The sequence below is a fragment of the Bombina bombina genome, chromosome 1, assembly GCF_027579735.1.
Source record: "Bombina bombina isolate aBomBom1 chromosome 1, aBomBom1.pri, whole genome shotgun sequence".
NCBI lineage: Eukaryota > Metazoa > Chordata > Amphibia > Anura > Bombinatoridae > Bombina > Bombina bombina.
The window spans coordinates 1160022854-1160042948 of record NC_069499.1 but is presented as its reverse complement, the minus strand read 5'-3'; positions in this window follow the sequence as shown (position 1 = coordinate 1160042948).

Genomic DNA, 20095 nt, shown 5'->3' with positions numbered 1-20095 from the left:
CATCAAGACTTGGATGCATATAGACCCATATCCCTGTTAAACAATGATTATAAAATATTAATGACAATTTTATCTGAAAGACTTAAGAAAGTTCTTGGTACATTGATTCACACGAATCAGGCTGGGTTTATGACAAGAAAAAATTAAGTGCGCAACATGAGGAAGGTGTTTATAACTGCAGATTATTATAAAGAACAGAATTCCAAGAGTAAGAAAGATGTTGCTTTAGTAACTCTTGACGCTTAAAAAGCTTTTGACGCGATTATCTGGGATCATTTATTCACAGCTGTTAGAAATTTCGGATTTACAGGTGAAGATGGTACAACTGATATATAATAAACCTGGATCTTAGTTACTAATTAATGGAGAGTTGTCTGACTATATTACCCTACAAAAGGGAACGTGGCAAGGCTGCCCTTTATCCCCGTTGTTGTTCAACATATCTTTGGAGCCTATCTATCTATCTATCTATCTATCTATCTATCTATTGGGTTCTTGTAAAGCACGGCTATTCACCCGTAAGGGTCTCAAGGCGCTGAGGGTTGCAGTTCAGTCGAAGAGCCAGGTCTTGAGGTCCTTTCTGAACTTAGTTAGGGCGGTAGCTTGTCTTAGGTGCAGCGGGAGGGTGTTCCAAGTCTTGGCTACCAGGTGAGAGAAGGATCTGCCTCCCGCTGTGGTTTTCCTGATGCGGGGGATGACTGCGAGGGCTTGGTCGGCCGATCGAAGTTGTCTGGCAGGGGTGTAGAAGGTAACGCAGTGGTTCAAGTATTCGGGACCAATGTTGTGGAGGGCCTTGAATGCGTGGGTGAGAAGCTTAAAGGTTATTCTTTTGTTGATGGGGAGCCAGTGCAGGTCCCGCAGGTGTTTGGTGATGTGGCATTGACGAGGGATGTCAAGGATTAGTCTGGCCGAGGCGTTCTGGATGCGCTGTAGTCTCTTTTGGAGCTTGATGGTGGTGCCGGCGTAGAGTGCATTACCATAGTCCAGTAGGCTGCTGACGAGGGCATGAGTGACAGTCTTCCTGGTCTCGGTTGGGATCCATTTGAAGATCTTTTGCAGCAGGTGGAGTGGGTGGAAGCATGCAGAAGAGACGGCGTTGATTTGCCGGTCCATGGAGAGCGATCAGTCCAGGATGACGCCTAGATTTCGTGCATGGTCTGTGGGGGTTGGAGGGTGTCCGAGGGCTGTGGGCCACCAGGAGTTATTCCAAGCGGATGTGGTGGGACCGAGGAGGAGGACTTTGGTCTTGTCTGCATTCAGCTTTAGGCAGTTGTAGCTCATCCAGGTGGCGACTGCTGTCAGCCCTTTGTGGACGTTTCTCTTGGCGGTGGTGGGGTCACTGGTGAGTGAGATGATTAGCTGGGTGTCGTCGGTGTAGGAGACAATGTTGAGGTTGTGTCGTCGGGCGATGGCGGCGAGAGTGGCCATGTAGATGTTGAATAGGGTGAGGCTCAGTGAAGAGCCTTGGGGTACACCGCAGCTGATTTCTGTGGGCTTGGAGGTGAACGGTGGGAGTCTAACTTTCTGGGTTCTGCCGGTGAGGAAGGAGGTGATCCATTCCAGGGCTTTGTCGCGTATGCCGGCATCGTGTAGTCGGTTGTGGAGGGTGAGGTGGGAGACAGTGTCGAATGCTGCTGAGAGGTCTAGGAGAATGAGGGCGGCGGTCTCTCCTCGGTCGAGTAGGGCGAGGATGTCATCTGTGGCGGCGAGGAGGGCGATCTTGGTGCTGTGGTTGCTTCTGAAACCGGATTGGGAGGGGTCCAGGGTGTGGTTGGCTTCGATGTAGTCAACGAGTTGCGCGTTGATGGACTTCTCGATGACTTTGGCCGCAAAGGGGAGCAAAGAGATTGGGCGGTAGTTCTTCGGATCATTGGGGTCAGCCGTGGGTTTTTTCAGTAGGGGTTTTAATTCTGCGTGCTTCCAATCATCCGGGAAGGTGCTGGTTTCGATGGAGCAGTTGATGGTGCTGCAGAGCTCGGGGGCGATGGTGTCACCCGCTTTGATGAAAATGTGATGCAGGCATGGGTCCAAGGGTGCTCCGGAGTGGATCAATCTCATAATTCTGATGGTGTCCTCTGTGGTGAGGGGGCTCCAGATGGTCTGTGGGGGGTAGGCGGTGGTGTATTTGGGTGAGGTATCGGTGGGAGTTGGTGGGTAGGCATTGTTGGTTGAGTTCTGGGGCGCAAAGCTGTCATAGATGTCGACGATCTTGCGGTGGAAGTACATTGTGAGGTTATCGCAGAGTTCCTGGGAGGGCGGGATGTCGTTGGTGTCGCTGTTGGGATTGGAGAATTCCTTGATGACTGTGAATAGCTCCTTGCTGTTGTGGACGTTGGCATTGATTCTATCTTGGATGGCTGTCTTCTTGGTGGTTTTGATGAGGTGGCGGTGGGTAGTGATGGCTTCTTTGTAGGCTGTTTTATTTGAGGGGGTCTTGCTGGATCTCCAGGTCCTTTCCAATCGCCTGCAGTGGCGTTTGGAGTCCTGGAGGGCAGGGGTGAACCAACTAGCCTTGTTGGTGGGTTGCCGGTTGGATGGTTTCTTGAGAGGGGCGAGGGTGTTGGCGCAGTCTGTGAGCCAGTGGTGGAGGTTGCGGGCGGAGGAGTTGGCATCTGTGGAGGTAGCTGGGGGGGCACTTGTTCAGGGTGGAGTGCAGTTGGTCTTCGGTGATGTTCCAGTTTCTGTGGGGTGGGTGGTGCTGCCGGAGGTGTGTGGTGGGTTTGTTGAAGGAGAAGTGTATGCAATGGTGGTCGGTCCAATGGAGTTCGGTGATGTGGTTGACTGAGATGTGGTTGCCTGCAGAGAAGATAGGGTCGAGTGTGTGTCTGGCTAAGTGGGTTGGAGAGTTGATGAGTTGCTTTAGTCCGATGGTTCCAAGGTTTTCTAAGAGGTTGGCGGTGTTGTGGTCATTGGGGTTGTCTAGGTGGAAGTTGAGGTCACCGAGGAGGATGTAGTCTGTTGAGGGGAGGGTGTGGGGTGCGATGAGGTCAGTGATGGAGTCACAGAAGGCAGGATGAGCCTCTAGCAGTTTGGCTGCAACAAGAAATTAAGGGCATTGAATTAGGAAAACAGAATTTGGTTCTCTCTCTTTACGCTGATGATCTTATTCTGTTGCTGAGTAATACAGCTGTATATTTTCCTTTATGTCTACACATGATTAATACATTTAGCTTGTTCTCCGGGTATAGAATAAATAGGACAAAATCAGAAATTCTTTGGATACATAAAACATCAGATAGTTATTCTACCCATCAATTAAGATTAGTTAAATATATTAAATACCTTGGGACCAAAAAAAAAAATATAAATGTGAAAAAATAATAAAAAGAAAAATAGATAAAAAAGATAAAAATGTTAGTGATTATCACAAAAAATTGTTATAAAAAATCCACACAAAATCACAAAAATTAGTATAAAAATGTGTATACACAAGTTAAAAAAAGTAAATTGTAATCCAATGATGAAACACAGTCAGTGATAAAGGTTGAAAGATTAAATAAAACAACCATGTTTCTTGGTGGTGAGAATCCCTCTTAATTTCTGGCAGTGAGAACCCCCATGATGGATTCAGTGGGTGACTTATAGTCTCTCCTGATGGAGGAAACCTTCCTATTCCTGGTGGCGGGAATCCCTGCGATGGATCCTGTTGGTCTCTCAGTTAGTGATTCCAATGTCCTAAAAAATAAATATTGATAATGTAGACTGTACATATATTGGTACTAGATTGAAAGTGTGTTTACCAGCTCTTTAGTCAATGCGTTTCAGCCACATCTAGGCCTTTCTCAAGACTAATGTCTATCTGCTGCTGGTGCCAATTTATAGTGGTCTCTTACACTACTTTGTGTAATTAGGGGTGTGGTTAGAAACCGGAAGTTTATCCCTGTATGAGGTTTGGTGTCTGTAATCATCTTTATTATCTTTTCTAGATCTTTGTTCGTGAAGTATTTATATCTATGGCATGACTCATTTGTGGAGTATTTGGATCCATAACATTGCTTGATATGTTTCTTGCAATGCAAATGTCAAGTATCGTAACCTCTTCATTCCTATTGGGTGTGATGTCATATCTCAGTGTGTTGTGATTGGTTCTTGGTTTGTTTACCTGAACCATGTTTGTTCCATTTAGATGGTACGTCTTTAACTTACTCATGTGGTCTATATATACTAATCACTGCCTGTCTGGCAGCCGGGTGTAGTATTTCTGTAAGAGGGGTGACAGAAAGTTGTTGTCATAAGCTTGTATAATGTGGCTATTCCCTGAGAACCTTAAGTGAAACAGGCTTATACAAAAGGTTAATACCGAGGGAGATAGCTAATTTAATAAGTATAAGTTTTCTTTATAACACTTTACAGAATCAAATTAATAAAGTGTATAAAACAGATGATATGTAGCTGTTGTATGTTTTACCCACTTGTAGAGAGTAGTGTTCAAATAAACAAAAAGGCAGCAAACACGTAGCTTACAGGTGCTTGTATGAGAGAAGCAGTTTTTATAGCAAAGTCTTTTTTAGTCAAGCTGGAAGCGAGTATCTGAATTGCGGTCTGCAAAGTCCATACAGCAAAAGATATCAGGCTATAGCAGGCAAAGTTTGTGATACAGAGAGAAGGGAAGAACGAGTCTAAACCAGGTGTCAGCAGTATAACAGGGTGTAAGTCAGCAGAGCATTGGATACAGTTATATACAGCAAGAGACAAATGAATACAAAAGGTATTGATACTTGCGATTGAGCTTAGAACTGCAGAGAGCGGAGTGGAGACAGAATGAAGGCGGAACACAGCAGGGAAGCTGATACTATTTCCTGGTTGCGGTGTATGCTCAGTAACGGAGCTGGCTGTAAAGTTAGACTGCAGAGTGAACACAGGCTTGTTAGAGTTGCAGCCAGAGCCGGTTTACGTCACAGGTGAGCGGAAAGATCAGTCTGATGCGCTGACAAGATGTGTTTAAAATGAAAAAGCCGCTGGAAATGCTTCTTAGATTAAGAAACTGGTGAGATGACAAAAATGATTTCCTTCAGCATGTACGAATAGCAGGATCTGTAGAGTTTTAGCTTGAGAGTTTGAAGCAGAGTAGGAACTACAAACTTTAATTATCAAGCAAAGCACAGGTGTACTGAACACACCTTTATAGGGAGGTGAAGGAGTGGGTTGGTTTAGTACTTAAAGGTACAGGAATATGACAGATCCCCCCTTTCAGGGGCGCCCCCTTCCTGGATCCGAACCGGGTTTGTCAGGATGTAGGTGATGGAAGGATGTGAGCAATTGGGGAGCATGTAAATCCCTAAGGGGTATCCAAGAATCCTCCTCATGACCATACCCCCTCCAATGAACCAGATACTCAATCGTTCTACCCGATGGCGTGAATCCAGAATCAATTCCACTTCGAATTCCGTTTGGTCGTCTATCAGTTGAGGAGAGTCCGTGATGACTTGAGGAATGTGAACATCAGAACCTTGGTAGCGTTTAAATAGGGACACATGGAAAGATGGGTGTATCCTGTAAGATGCAGGTAGATCAAGAATCGCAGCATTAGTGTTGATCATTCTTTTTACCTTGAACGGACCAATGAACTGGGTAGCCAATTTTTTGCTAGGTACCTTTAGTTTAAGGTTTTTTGTTGAGAGCCAAACTCTATCGCCAACTGAGTATTGAGGTGGAGTTAGATGTTTTTTATCAAAATAGGTCTTTTGACTACGTTTAGCTTTCTCTAAATGTATCTTTAGGGAAGTCATAGTTTGTTTTAAATTAGAGACATAATCCAGAGCATAAGGCGATTTTGAGGTGGAGATGAAGTTGGGTACACTGGTTGGTACTGCTCCAAAGTCTGATTCAGTCTTTCAGTAAGGCCATTAGATTGGGGATGAAATGCTGTTGACATTCTAGATGAGATTCTTAACAATCTACATAGTTCCTTCAAAAACCTGGATGTAAATTGAGTCTCTCGGTCAGTGACTATAGAGGTAGGTAATCCATGGAGCTTCACGATGTGATCAAAGAATGTTTTAGCGGTTGTGAGGGCGTTTGGAATTCTCTTAAGAGGTATGAAATGAGAGAGTTTAGTAAGATGATCTATAACCACTAATATGGTTGTAAATGTATTAGATGGTGGTAATTTGACTATGAAGTCCATTCCAATCATGGTCCAAGGGACTTCAGGTATTGGTAATGGTTTTAGTAAACCAAAAGGGTGATGGTGCTCTTTTTTGCATGCTGCACATACATGACAATCAGCCAAAAATGTAACTATGTCTTGTCTTAAACCAGGCCACCAGTAATTCCTTGTTAGTAAATCCTGGGTTTTAGTAATTCCTGGATGACCAGACATGGGGTTAGTATGATGTAGATGTAGGATCTCCTTCCTTGCAGATGGGGGAATGTATAATAAATTATTGTAGTAGTATAATCCTGAGGTGGCGTCCTTTACACAGCATGATGGAATGGTAGAATCTTTTAGTAAGGCTGTTAAAATGTCTTTTTGTAGGCATGAAGTTACAGCTATAAACTTGGTTGATGGTATAACTGTTTGTTGTTCTTCCTTTTCATTATGTTTGGTAAAAGAACGGGAAAGAGCATCAGCTTGAATGTTCCTTGAACCTGGTCTATAAGTTATCTGAAAATTAAACCGGTCTAGGAATAGAGACCACCGAACTTGTCTTGATGACAAGGTCTTGTTCTTTCTGAGATATTGTAAATTCTTATGGTTTGTAAGAACTGTAAAAGGTTTCAGTGTCCCTTCCAGCAGGTGTCTCCAGTGTCCCAGAGCACTTTTGATAGCTAGAAGCTCTAGGTCACCCACAGAGTAATTCCTTTCAGCAATAGACAGGAGTCGAGAGTAAAATGCTACAGGATGTAGGACTGAAGTATCGTTTTGTTGTTGGGAGAGAATAGCACCAATACCAACAGTAGAAGCATCAACCTCTAACACGAATTGGAATTCAGGATTAGGAAGCTGTAGAATAGGAGCTGAAATAAAACACTCTTTTAAATGGTTAAAAGCTTGTTGGGCTTCTTCAGTCCAAATGAATCGATTCTTACCGGTTAGTTTAGTTAGAGGTTGGACAATGGATGAAAATCCATTGATGAATCTCCTATAAAAATTAGAGAATCCTAGAAACCTCTGAAGAGATTTTACAGAGGTAGGTACAGGCCATTTGAGTATGGATGTAACCTTTTCTGGATCCATGTTTACACCGTTAGGGGAGATTATGTAACCCAAAAATTTTATTGTCTTTACATGGAATACACATTTCTCAGCCTTGGCGTATAGCTGATGTTCTCTTAATCTAGACAAAACCCATCTTACATGTTTTATATGATCAGTTAGATTTTTGGAGTATATCTAAATGTCGTCTAGATATATTACAACACACACATCCATCAGGTCTTTAAAAATATCATTTATAAAAAATTGAAATGTGGCCGGTGCATTAGTTAATCCGAATGGCATAACATTGTATTGAAAGAGACCATAACGGGTTCGGAAAGCCCCCTTCAAATCTAGTTTGGTAAAAATGGTTGTATCTGTTAACCGTTCAAGTAATTCGGGTATTAAAGGAAGTGGATATCTGTTTTTAATCGTAATAGAGTTTAATGCTCTATAGTCAATGATTGGGCGTAAGGTCCCATCTTTATTAGTGACAAAGAATATGCCAGCTGCTGCAGGACAGGTTGAGGTAGAAATGAAACCTTTCCTAAGATTATCATCTAGGTACTCTCTGAGGAATTTTAATTCTTTTTGAGAGAGTGGAAAATTTCGGCCGAACGGTATGATAGACCCAGGCTTAGTATCAATGGGACAATCATAAGGTCTGTGAGGGGGTAGGTTTTCGGCCTCCTTAAGGTCAAATACATCTGAAAAGTCTGAATACTGTAAGGGTATATGAGGGTGTAGAGCTTTGATTTCTACACAGGGAAAACAGGTAGCAGAACAGTATGGGGAAGAAAAAATTACTGTGTTACTGCTCCAGTCTATATTGGGGTTGTGTTTTCTTAACCAAGGGTAGCCCAATATTAAGGGGTGTAATGAGCTAGGGATGATATCAAACGTGATGTATTCTGTATGACCTAGGTTACAAGAGACAAGTAAAGGTACAGTATGGTGTGTGATTGGACCCTTTAGGTAGGTAGAGCCATCAATAACTTTCACATAGATAGGGGTTTGCTTTTGCACACAAGGTATTTTATTAGTATATACAAGGGTTTTGTCGATAAAGTTTCCATAAGCTCCAGAATCAATCAGCGCCTCAGTCTTGAGATGATGCTGGTCCCACTGTAAAGACAATGTGAAAGTTAAATGTGATACATGATTGGTGACAGTACTTGGGTTAACTATAAGTATCTTACCCCTTTTTTGTCTGTTCAGAATAGGGCAGGAAGAGACACTGTGTTCTTTACTCCCACAATACATACAGAGGTTTGATATCCTCCTTCTCTGTTTCTCTTCTTGGGATAATGGTCCACGAATGGCCCCAATCTCCATGGGAACAGGGGCTGTGGAGGTTTTTTCAGCATGAGAGGGTGTAAACCTTTTGAGGTAAGTCTCAGGGTGTTGTTTTTCAGCTCTCCTCTCTCTGTATCGTCTGTCCAATGCTATGCATATCTTTATGAGGGATTCCATGGTGTCTGGGGGTTCAATGCGAGAAATCTCATCCTTAAGATGTTCAGAGAGACCCAATCGAAATTGGTTCTTTAAGCTTACGGTATTCCACTGGGAGTCTGTGGCCCAGAGCTGAAAATCTGCCACATAGTCCTCAACAGGTCGTTTGCCTTGCTTCAAGGTACGCAAATTTGTTTCTGCTGTTAACTGAGTGTTACAATCCTCATACAAGACAGCCATTTCCTTAAAAAATTCACTGATAGCATTCATAATGGAATTGTCTGTTTCATAAAACATATCAGCCCACGAACGTGGATCTCCAGTTAGATAAGAGATGGTAGTACATACCTTGATCTTGTCAGTATAATATGTCCTGGGCTTCATGGAAAACATCAGCATACATGCATTTCTGAATTCACGAAAGCGTGTTCTTTCACCAGAGAAAATACGCGGAGGGTTAACCTGTGGTTCAGGGTGATCAGCTTCTTTCCGTGAAAAAAAATCATTCATTAACCTTTTCAGTGTATGGTTTTCATTTTTAACTTCAGTCAAAGCTAAAATTTCAACTTTCTGGTTTCAGGAGGCTATTTCAATTGCCATTGAAGCAGGATCCATGATTTTCCTAAATACAAGCTTTCAATTTATAATGTATAGATTTTAATAGATTTCTTTATAGGCTTGATAATTCTGTCATAAGCTTGTATAATGTGGCTATTCCCTGAGAACCTTAAGTGAAACAGGCTTTAATTATCAAGCAAAGCACAGGTGTACTGAACACACCTTTATAGGGAGGTGAAGGAGTGGGTTGGTTTAGTACTTAAAGGTACAGGAATATGACAGTTGTACATGATAAACCGATTGGCTCTATTACGGTTCTTATGTTTAGCCTATGCATGAGGTCATATCCTGGTGTGTTGTAATTGGTTCCTGGTATGTTTACCTGAACCATGTGTGTTTTGTTTAAATCATACATCAATAGCTTACTCCTATGGTCTATGTATACTAATTGCTGCCTGACTGGCAGCCGGGTTGAAATTTCTACGAGAGGTGTAGAGGAAGTTATATAATAAACCAGACAGCTCAGTTACGGTTCTTATGTTTAGCCTGTATATAAAAGCTTAGTATGGACGATATTACAACTCCTATTTATTTCATCCAATTAACAATGGCGATTTGCTTGTATTAGCAGTGGAATAGGCTTCTAGATAAGCCGTTTAAGCGTATCGCATATTGGTGTATTGCATCATCTGGGTTAGTTTGTGGGTTACTATGGTTACTAAGAGTTACACTATGGAAATTAGTTTTGGAGTTATGGGTGTACAATGTAAATGAGTGAAGTTGCCTACATAATGGTGTACACACATATGGCAAAAATACAAATTGCCGCAGTGTTATATAAGTGAGAGCAAATCTCTATGTAGTATATTAGGGTTCCGTAATTAGGGAACAGGTAGACAGGTGATGGTATATGTTGTGTAGCAGTAGTTACTAACGCGTCATCTAGGGGTTAGGGGAAGATTGGATACTAATGACATCTACCATCATAGAATCTAGTTATATCTACAGTTTGTATTCTCCAGTCTATATTCTTGTTGTATAGTCTGTGTAAATGTTAACATCTCGGTCCTATACTTAGAACTGGAAGACTATGATCGTTATTCGTTCTAAGTTGTGTAGGGCTTAGTATAGATCTACCTATATATACCCTAGGTTAATTTAGACCTCAAAATAGTGTGATAGCTCTATATCTTCTTATATAGATTTAAAATGGTGTAGAATGAGTAGTTGTGTAGCTGCATTGCTTATACGTAGTATGGGTCACATTAGTACCATGTAGTTCTTTATTGTATAGTGTATTTCACAGTTTGAAATCCTTTAATTTAATCAGTCTTGATTGTTGTGGATTCTGTGTCTAACATATGTGGTCTATGGTGGGCATAAAAACTGAGTTGGATAGGAGTTAGAACTCTAGAACATAAAGAACATTAAACACATTAAGAAGACATTAATAAGTCTTAGAGGTTGGCTCAGACAATTTATGTTTACACATATTGGATGCCTTTAGGCAGATATACAATTAGAATTAATTATTGGTTATCTTTGTAATATGTTCCAGCTAGAAGTTTAATTAGACCCATTATCAAATATAATGAGATGGGAAGAGTTGTCTCATGGCAATGGATGGAAATGTTGTTCACTATTTCTGCTTCAGGAGAAGTATTACTAGAGGTCAGACCTGATGAGGCACATATGTTTGTATAGGATTATTTAGAGATCTATTTGGCCCTCTTGAGATTGGGATAGATTTAGTTTCTGTGTACCTATTTTGTTAGTTGTTGTAGAGGATATAAATCTAGTTTTTAAGAGATTTAGAGAGATGTTGCAAGGGGAATAAGCGATATGAGAGGTTCTTATACACTTGACTTGAAAACTAGTAAGGTAAAACATGTAGACAGTCAGTGTTTATAGATACTCTCTTATGGTGCAACAATTTTCTTAATGGTTAAGGAGATAAAAGAGCATATTTCTTTAGAGATTAAGTAGATGGATACAATCTTCCTTATTGGTAAGGCCTTTCAGGTTTAGACAGTCTAATTGGAAGATCCCCACCCCTCCAATTTTTCTTGACCTTCTGTATGCCGATAAAGTTTAGGTCTTTTATATTACCCTGATGTTTAGTAGTAAAGTGCTTGTATAGGACTGTATCCATATTTAGTTTTTCTATAAGCAGTATGTGTTCTCATATTCTATCCTTTAGAAGTCTCAAGGTTTGTCTGACATACTGGAGTCCACAAGTGCATTCTATCAGGTACATGACCCCTTTATCCTTGCATCTTATAAGGACTTGAATTTTGTGTTCTTCTTTGGTGTGTTTGGAGTGAAATTTGTCTGTTTTCTTGCCGCACTTGCACAACTTGCAGCTTGGGCAAGGGAAAAAAACTTTAATTCTTTTTCCACAGATATTGGTAGTTTCTGGCTTTTAAGACTTTTGAATGCCTAGGTGCCAGTCTATTCTTTAGGTTGTTTGTTTTCCTGTAGATGAATCTAGGTCGTGCCGGTAATTTCTCTCCAATGATATCATCTTCTTTTAATATAGACCAATGTTTTCTGAATATTTCTTCCATGATGTGTCTATTGCTGCTGAACTCTGTGATCATTGGGACGTTTAGTAGCCCATCTTCTTTCTCCAGTCCTTTACGGTCTTTATATTTCATATGGTCTTTTCTTTCTGTCCCTCTCACTTCCTCTATTTTGAGCTCTAGTAGGTCTTCATTATATCCTCTTTCCATAAACTTCCCTTTCAAGAGTGATGCTTGTTCCTCCCATTTTTCTGAATTGGAACAATTCTTTTGAATCCTTAAAAGTTGCCCTTTCGGGATATTATTCTTCCATTTCACGTGGTGACAGCTGAGGTTATGGATATAGTTATTGCTGTCTACCTCTATAAAATATGTAGATGTTTCCCATTTGCCATCCTTGACTTCTATCCTTAAATTAAAAAACGTGATGCTCGTTAGGCTCCATTCGTGCGTGAACTTCAAATTGCAGGTATTCTTGTTCATCACTTCTATCATATATTCAAGGTCTTCTAAGGACCCTCTTCAGATGATTATAATATCATCTATATATCTGCGGTATAGGACCAGGTCTGCGCTGGCTGGGCATGAGTCCCAAAATATTTTCTCCCACTTGCTCATATAGAGGTTGGCATAGCACGGTGCTAACCTGGTCCCCATTGCTGTACCGCAGATCTGTTTGTAGTATTTCTCTTCGTTACAAAAATAGTTGTGTGTTAGAATATACTTTATACTGTCTAATATGAAGTCACTTTGTTCTTTAAGAATTTCTGGATCATTCTCCAGGAACCATTTTGTAGCATCTAATCCTTCACTATGTGGAATGCTCGTATATAGTGTTGTCACGTCACAGGTTACTAATATATAGCCTTCTTCCCAAAGGATACTGTCCAATAGATTGAGTATTTGTGTGGAGTCTCTTATAAATGAAGGCAATTGTCTGACATACTTTTGCAGGTTCTTAGCAACATATTCGGAGAGGTTGCTTGTTAATCATCCAATTCCAGATATTATCGGCCTACCGGGCGGATTCTGCAATGTTTTATGTATCTTTGGTAAGTTGTATATTACTGGAGTAATCGGATGTTTTACATCAATATACCTGAATTCTTTTTCATTCAGCACTCCCAGTGTCTTTGCTTTTCCAAGTAAGCTTTTCAGCTCTTTCTGAAAGCTCTCAACAGGGTTGTTCATGAGTCTCTGATATGTAGTATGATCGCTTAGTATGTGGTCATTCTCTTTAGTGTAATTCTCTCTATCACAATCCCTCCACCTTTGTCGGCCGGTCTGATCGTCAGTTTATTGTTATTCTCAGGCCGCTTAATGGTCTCCATTTGGACTTTTGACATGTTGTGCTTAACGTTCTTCAATTTCTTTGAATTAATATTCTTTATTTCGTTGCAGACTATGGTCTCAAATGCCTTTATTGCACTCCCTTTGCTGTTAATTGGGTAAAAGGTGGACTTTGGTTTGAGATTTGAGTGTAAGAAAGGATCTTGTTGCGTACTAACATTATAGCTTCTTGGTGCCATTGTTTCTATTGTAGACTTCATAAGGAACCTTTTTAAGGTCAATTTCCTTATAAATTCTTTGGTCTTTATGAATGATTGGAATTTATTGAGACTTCTTGATGGTGCAAATGAGAGGCCATATTTTAATACATCTCTTTCATTTTCTGTCAATTTGTGTGAACTTAGGTACAAAATTCCATAATTTGTTGTTTTTCCATTAGTGGTCAGAGATATGTCTTTTTTATTGTTGTTTTTTCTGTGTTTCTTCAATCTAATGCCTCCCCTCTTCCCTCTATGGGTCTTCTTTTTTTGTTTGCTGGAGTAGTGTCCTCTAATTCTATGTTTTTCTTCTTTATTTGGGCACTCTCTTTGTCCTTCAGCTCTAAAAAAGAAGAGGAGGAAGGAGTTTGTACCAGGGAAGTTGCATCTATCCCTTTGTTTCTTGTAGGTACAGATTTAGCTTTCTGTGTTTTCTCTCTCCATCTTTTAACGTTATTATTGTCCTTTCTCGGACTTCTATGGTTTTCTGATTCTTCAAATCGGCTCTCATTGATTACTGAACCTGTCTCCTTCCAATGTGGTGTATTATAAGTTTCTCTTGCTGGTCTTCTGTCATAATTATCATTGGTTCTTGAACCTGTCTCCTTCCAATGTGGTGTATTATGGGTTTCTTTTATTGGTTTTCTGTCGTAGCTGTTGTAATAAGTCCTTTTATCTTCATATCCATACCTTGGAGAATAGTTGTTCCATACGTCTGGTCTACTACTCGAATATTGATGGTGGCTCTTTCTGAAATTATCATGATTATAGTAGTCGTCATTAAGGTTTCCACCTCTCATATCATTTTCCTCACCTCTGTGGGTTCTATTATAATTTGAACCCCATTATTAATGTGGTTTGTTCCATATTTCATGATTGTGTTGATCAATAATCTGTTCTTCACCCCATGTTCTATTATTACGATATGTGTAATTATCCCTATGTGAGTTATAGTTGTAGTTCGCATGGTTTATATTGATTTGTGTTTCGTCTTTTGAAAGTTTGTCTGTGTGTGTAATAAGAAGGATGGATTTTTGTCTCTTAAGTAACTTTAGTCCATCTTTCTGGGTTCTCACTCTCATTCTCTACATTATTCTCAGTGGTGATTTCTTGATTTGAGTTTTCTATTTTTGTTACTATAGTATTTTCGTTATTCTTCATATCTAGTTCTCTCTTTAGTTTTCTGGTCTTTTTCACAATAACGTCCTCCCTAATTTTGGTCACTCTTTTTTATTAAGTTTGATTTACCTTCTGTAATGTCTGTTCTTAATATTTCCTCGTCTTCCTTAATATCTGCATCTATACGTTTAATCAATAATTCCCTATACACTATAATGAGGTTCATCAATGTCCTAGAGGTCTGTATAAGGGTCTCCGTCCACTTAGTGGAGAGATTGTGGTCAGTGATTGAAAAAGCACATTCTTTGTTGATTAAAAGGCTCTTTGGTATACTATTTAACTCCGGGCATTTCTTTAAAAAGGAAATTTCTGCCTTATACTTCACTTCTGAAGTTATTCATTTTTCTAGTTCTTTAAATAAAGTGTGTGCGTCAATACGATCTTCATTTTCTGTAGTGTCTGTATTGAGGGTGTCAAAATCAATTTCTTGTCTAAGAGTCTTTAAGGATTCCATGTTAAAAATGAGCAGAGATTGTTATATTCTCTAATCAATTAAACTGTCAAATGATTATTAGCTCCTAAAAACTTTAAAGAACTCTACGATTAGATTGTCTCGGCAGCTACTATCTTTGCTAGAAGTCAGTGATAGATAATAAATTATAGATTGAGCGCCAAGAGACAGATTCAGGATGGCAAATGGGAAACATCTACATATTTTAAAGAGGTAGACAGCAATAACTATATCCATAACCTCAGCTGTCACCATGTGAAATGGAAGAATAATATCCCGAAAGGGCAACTTTTAAGGATTCAAAATAATTGTTCCAATTCAGAAAAATGGGAGGAACAAGCATCACTCTTGAAAGGGACGTTTATGGGAAGGGGATATAATGAAGACCTACTAGAGCTCAAAATAGAGGAAGTGAGAGGGATGGGAAAAAAAGACCATATGAAATATAAAGACCGTAAAGGACTGGAGAAAGAAGATGGGCTACTAAACGTCCCAATGATCACAGAGTTCAGCAGCAATAGACATATCATGGAAGAAATATTCAGAAATTATTGGTCTATATTAAAAGAAGATGATATCATTGGAGACAAATTACCGGCACGACCTAGATTCATCTACAGGAAAACAAACAACCTAAAGAATAGACTGGCACCTAGCATTTAAAAGTCTAAAAAGCCAGAAACTACCAATATCTGTGGAAAAACAATTAAAGGTTGTTTCCCTTGCCCAAGCTGCAAGGCGTGCAAGTGCGGCAAGAAAACAGACAAATTTCACTCCAAACACACCAAAGAAGAACACAAAAATCAAGACCTTATAAGATGCAAGGATAAAGGGGTAATATACCTTCTAGAATGCACTTGTGGACTCCAGTATGTTGGACAAACCTTGAGACTTCTAAAGGATAGAATACGAGAACACATACTGCTTATAGAAAAACTAAATATGGATACAGTCCTATACAAGCACTTTACTACTAAACATCAGGGTAATATAAAAGACCTAAACTTTATCAGCTTACAGAAGGTCAAGAAAAATTGGAGGAGCGGTGACTTTGAAAGAAAACTCCTCACATCAGAGTCAAGATGGATCTTCCAATTAGACTGTCTACACCTGAAAGGCCTTAACAATAAGGAAGATCTTATCCATCTACCTAATCTCTAAAGAAATATGCTTTTTTATCTCCTTAACCATTAAGAAAATTGTTGCACGATAAGAGACTATCTATAAACACTGACTGTCTACATGTTTTACCTTACTAGTTTTCAAGTCAAGTGTATAAGAACCTCTCATATCACTTATTCCCCTTTCAACATCTCTCTAAATCTCATAAAACTAGATTTACATGCTCTACAACAACTTACAAAATAGGCACACAGAAACTAAATCTATCCCAATCTCAAGAGGGCCAAATAGATCTCTAAATAATCATATACAAACATATGTGCCTCATCAGGTCTGACCTCTAGTAATACTTCTCCTCAAGCATAAATAGTGAACAACATTCCCATCCATTGCCATGAGACAACTCTTTCCATCTCCTTATTATATTTGACAATAGGGTCTTATTAAACTTCTAGCTGAAACATATTACAAAGATAACCAATAATTAATTCTAGTTGTATATCTGCCTAAAGGCATCCAATATGTGTAAACATAAATTGTCTGAGCCAACCTCTAAGACTTATTAATGTCTTTTTAATGTGCTTAATGTTCTTTATGTTCTAGAGTTCTAACTCCTATCCAACTCAGCTATTATGCCCACCATAGACCACATACTATAGACACAGAATCCACAACAATCAAGACTGATTATATTAAAGGATGTCAAACTGTGACATACACTATACAATAAAGAACGACACGGTACTAATGTGACCCATATTACGTGTAAGCAATGCAGCTACACAACTATTCATTCTACACCTTTATAAATCTATATAAGAAGATATAGAGCTATCGCACTATTTTGAGGTCTAAATTAACCTAGTGTATATATAGGTAGATCTATACTAAGCCCTACACAACTTAGAACGACTGACGACCGTAGTCTTCCAGTTCTAAGTATAGGACTGAGATGTTAAAATTTACACAGACTATACAACAAGAATATAGACTGGAGAATACAAACTGTAGACATAACTAGATTCTATGATGGTAGATATCATTAGTATCCAATCTTCCCCAACCCCTAGATGATGCATTGGTAACTACTGCTACACAACATATACCATCACCTGTCTACCTGTTCACTAATTACGGAACCCTAATATACTACATAGAGATTTGCTCTCACTTACATAACACTGCAGCAATTTGTATTTTTGCCATATGTGTGTACACCATTATGTAGGCAACTTCACTCATTTACATCGTACACCCATAACTCCGAAACTAATTTCCACAGTGTAACTCTTAGTAACCATAGTAACCAACAAACTAACCCAGACAATGCAATACACCAATATGGACTACTAAAGCTTTGTCAATGGAATTCAGGGAATTTATTGAATAATTTTTTTGCAAAACAAACGTTCTTTTGGTAAAATCTGAGTTTAGCGTTCTAAATTATTTTCTGGGCCATATGGCATTATTTTACTTTGAAAATTGGTATGGGGATACAAATGAGGGCTACCAACAATAAAGCAATGTTTGTGTCTCCACTCCAATAACAAAAAGGGGAGCCACATTTTGGGGTATAAAGTCCCTGTTTTCCCCATAAACTTTCCCCAGCCAGCCAGCTCTGCTCACCTACATGGATACATTGTATCAAACCCTCAGCCTACAGGTTTTTATTTTATTTCTGCAGGTTTTTATACATTTGTACCTGTTTACTGTATAAAAACACTTAAAGCAGCCCTCTCAGTACACACAGCACAGCCTTAAAGGGCAGCTCACCGCCTGGTCACACAGTCTCAAAGGGACAGGCAAAAACCCACACAGTCTTTAAAGGGTCAACTAGCACCACACACACACACAGTATTAAAGGTAAAGATCACAGTAATGGTCACACAGTGAAACCTTAAAGGGCAGCTTGGCACCTGCTCACAGCATTAAAGGGGCAGGCACACACAAAGGTATATACCAAATATAGTCTTAAAGGGAGCAATAACAGTGTGCATCTGCATGCAACACACACAGCCTTAAAGGGATACTCTGTCTTAAAGGGACAGGGGCACCTGCACACACACATCACTCACAGCCTTTAATGGGACAACTTGCACCACACACACAAAGCATTAAAGGAACAGCTCACACCATGCACACCCAGCGCAGCCTTAGGACAGCTCGCTGCATGCTCAGTCTTAAAGGGGCAGACTCAAACCTTTAGTGGGTAAACTCACACCACACGTACAGTCTTAAAGGGAGCGATAACAGTATGCATTTGCATGTAATGCACACACAGCCTTAAAGGGTCCCTCTGTCTTAAAGGGACAGTGGCACGTGCACACACATACACACAGAGCACTCACAGCCTTTAAAGGAACAACTTGCACCACACGCACAGTCTTAAAGGGACAGATAACAGTAATGTTCACACAGCGCAACCTTAAAGGGCAGCTTGACACCTGCACACACAGTCTTAAAGGGGCAGGCACACACAACCTTTAGTGGGTAAAATCATACCACACGCACAGTCTTAAAGGGAGCGATAACAGTATGCATCCGCATGCAGCTTTAAAGGGACACTTTGTCTTAAAGGGACAAGGACACACACACAAAACTCACAGCCTTTAAAGCAGGGGTCTCATACTCAAATCACCTTGGGGCCAGTGACGTGCGGTGACGTCAGAGGCTGGTGAGGCAGTGGCTAGGATATGTCTTCATTCTTTAGATATCCTTTGTTGAAGAAATAGCAATGTACATGGGTGAGCCAATCACATGAGGTATCTATATGCAGCCACCAATCAGCAGCTACTGAGCATATTTAGATATGATTGTCAACAAAGGATATCAAAAGAATGAAGAAAATTAGATATTAGATGTAAATTGGAAAGTTATTTAAAATTGCATGCTCTTTCTAAATCATGAAAGAAAACATATGGGTTTCATGTCCCTTTAAATGGTTTCTTGGAAAACTGGTCAACTTAGTAAACATCTGATTTTAGTCTAAAGAATTGTAACAGAAACTCTTGCCAGATAACAAATTGCTTGCTCTGATTATGAGATCTAGAAATCCAGGCCCATTAAAATATGTTTAAAACATACTTTTTACTTTAATGCTGCAAATTATGCTTATAGATTCCTTCATTATTCAGTAAATATAAAAATGTCTCTTGATCCAGCGGCGGCTGGTAAAATTTAAAGATGGTGGGGCGCTTGACCCCACCCCTTTAAATAAAGCCACATCCTCAGATGGCACCACTAATTAATTAATTAAGTAAATAAAAGGTAGACCGAAACACAGAAAAGCACTCGGGGGGGAGAGGGAGAGAGAGACGGGGGGAGAGGGAGAGAGAGAGAGACACAGAGGGTTAGAGAGAAAGAGAGAGAGACACAATCACACAGAGGGTTAGAGAGACACATAAGGGATGAAAGAGTCAGAGGGGGAGGAAGAGAGACACAGAGGGGAGAGAGAGACAGAGGGGAGAGAGAGAGACAGAGGGGAGAGAGAGAGACAGAGGGGAGAGACAGAGAGAGACAGAGGCGAGAGACAGTGAGACAGAGGGAAGAGACAGAGAAAGACAGAGGGAAGAGACAGAGAGACACAGAGGGGAGAGAGACAGAGGGGAGAGAGACAGAGGGGAGAGAGAGAGAGAGAGAGAGAGAGAGAGAGAGAGAGAAAGAGACAAAGGGGAGAGAGAGAGAGAGACAGAGGGGAGAGAGAAACAGAGGGGAGAGAGAGAGACAGAGGGGAGAGAGAGAGACAGAGCGGAGAGAGACAGAGGGGAGAGAGAGAGAGAGAGACAGAGGGGAGAGAGAGAGACAGAGGGGAGAGAGAGAGAGACAGAGGGAAGAGAGAGATAGAGGGGAGAGAGAGAGAGAGACAAAGGGGAGAGAGAGAGAGAGAGAGAGAGACAGAGGGGAGAGAGAGAGAGAGACAGAGGGGAGAGAGAGAGAGACAGAGGGGAGAGAGAGAGAGAGACAGAGAGGAGAGAGAGAGACAGAAGGGCGAGAGAGAGAGAGAGAGAGAGAGAGAGAGAGAGAGAGGAGAGAGAGAGGGGAGAGAGAGACAGAGGGTAGAGAAAGATCGAGGGGAGAGAGAGAGAGACAGAGGGGAGAGAGAGACAGACAGAGGGGAGAGAGA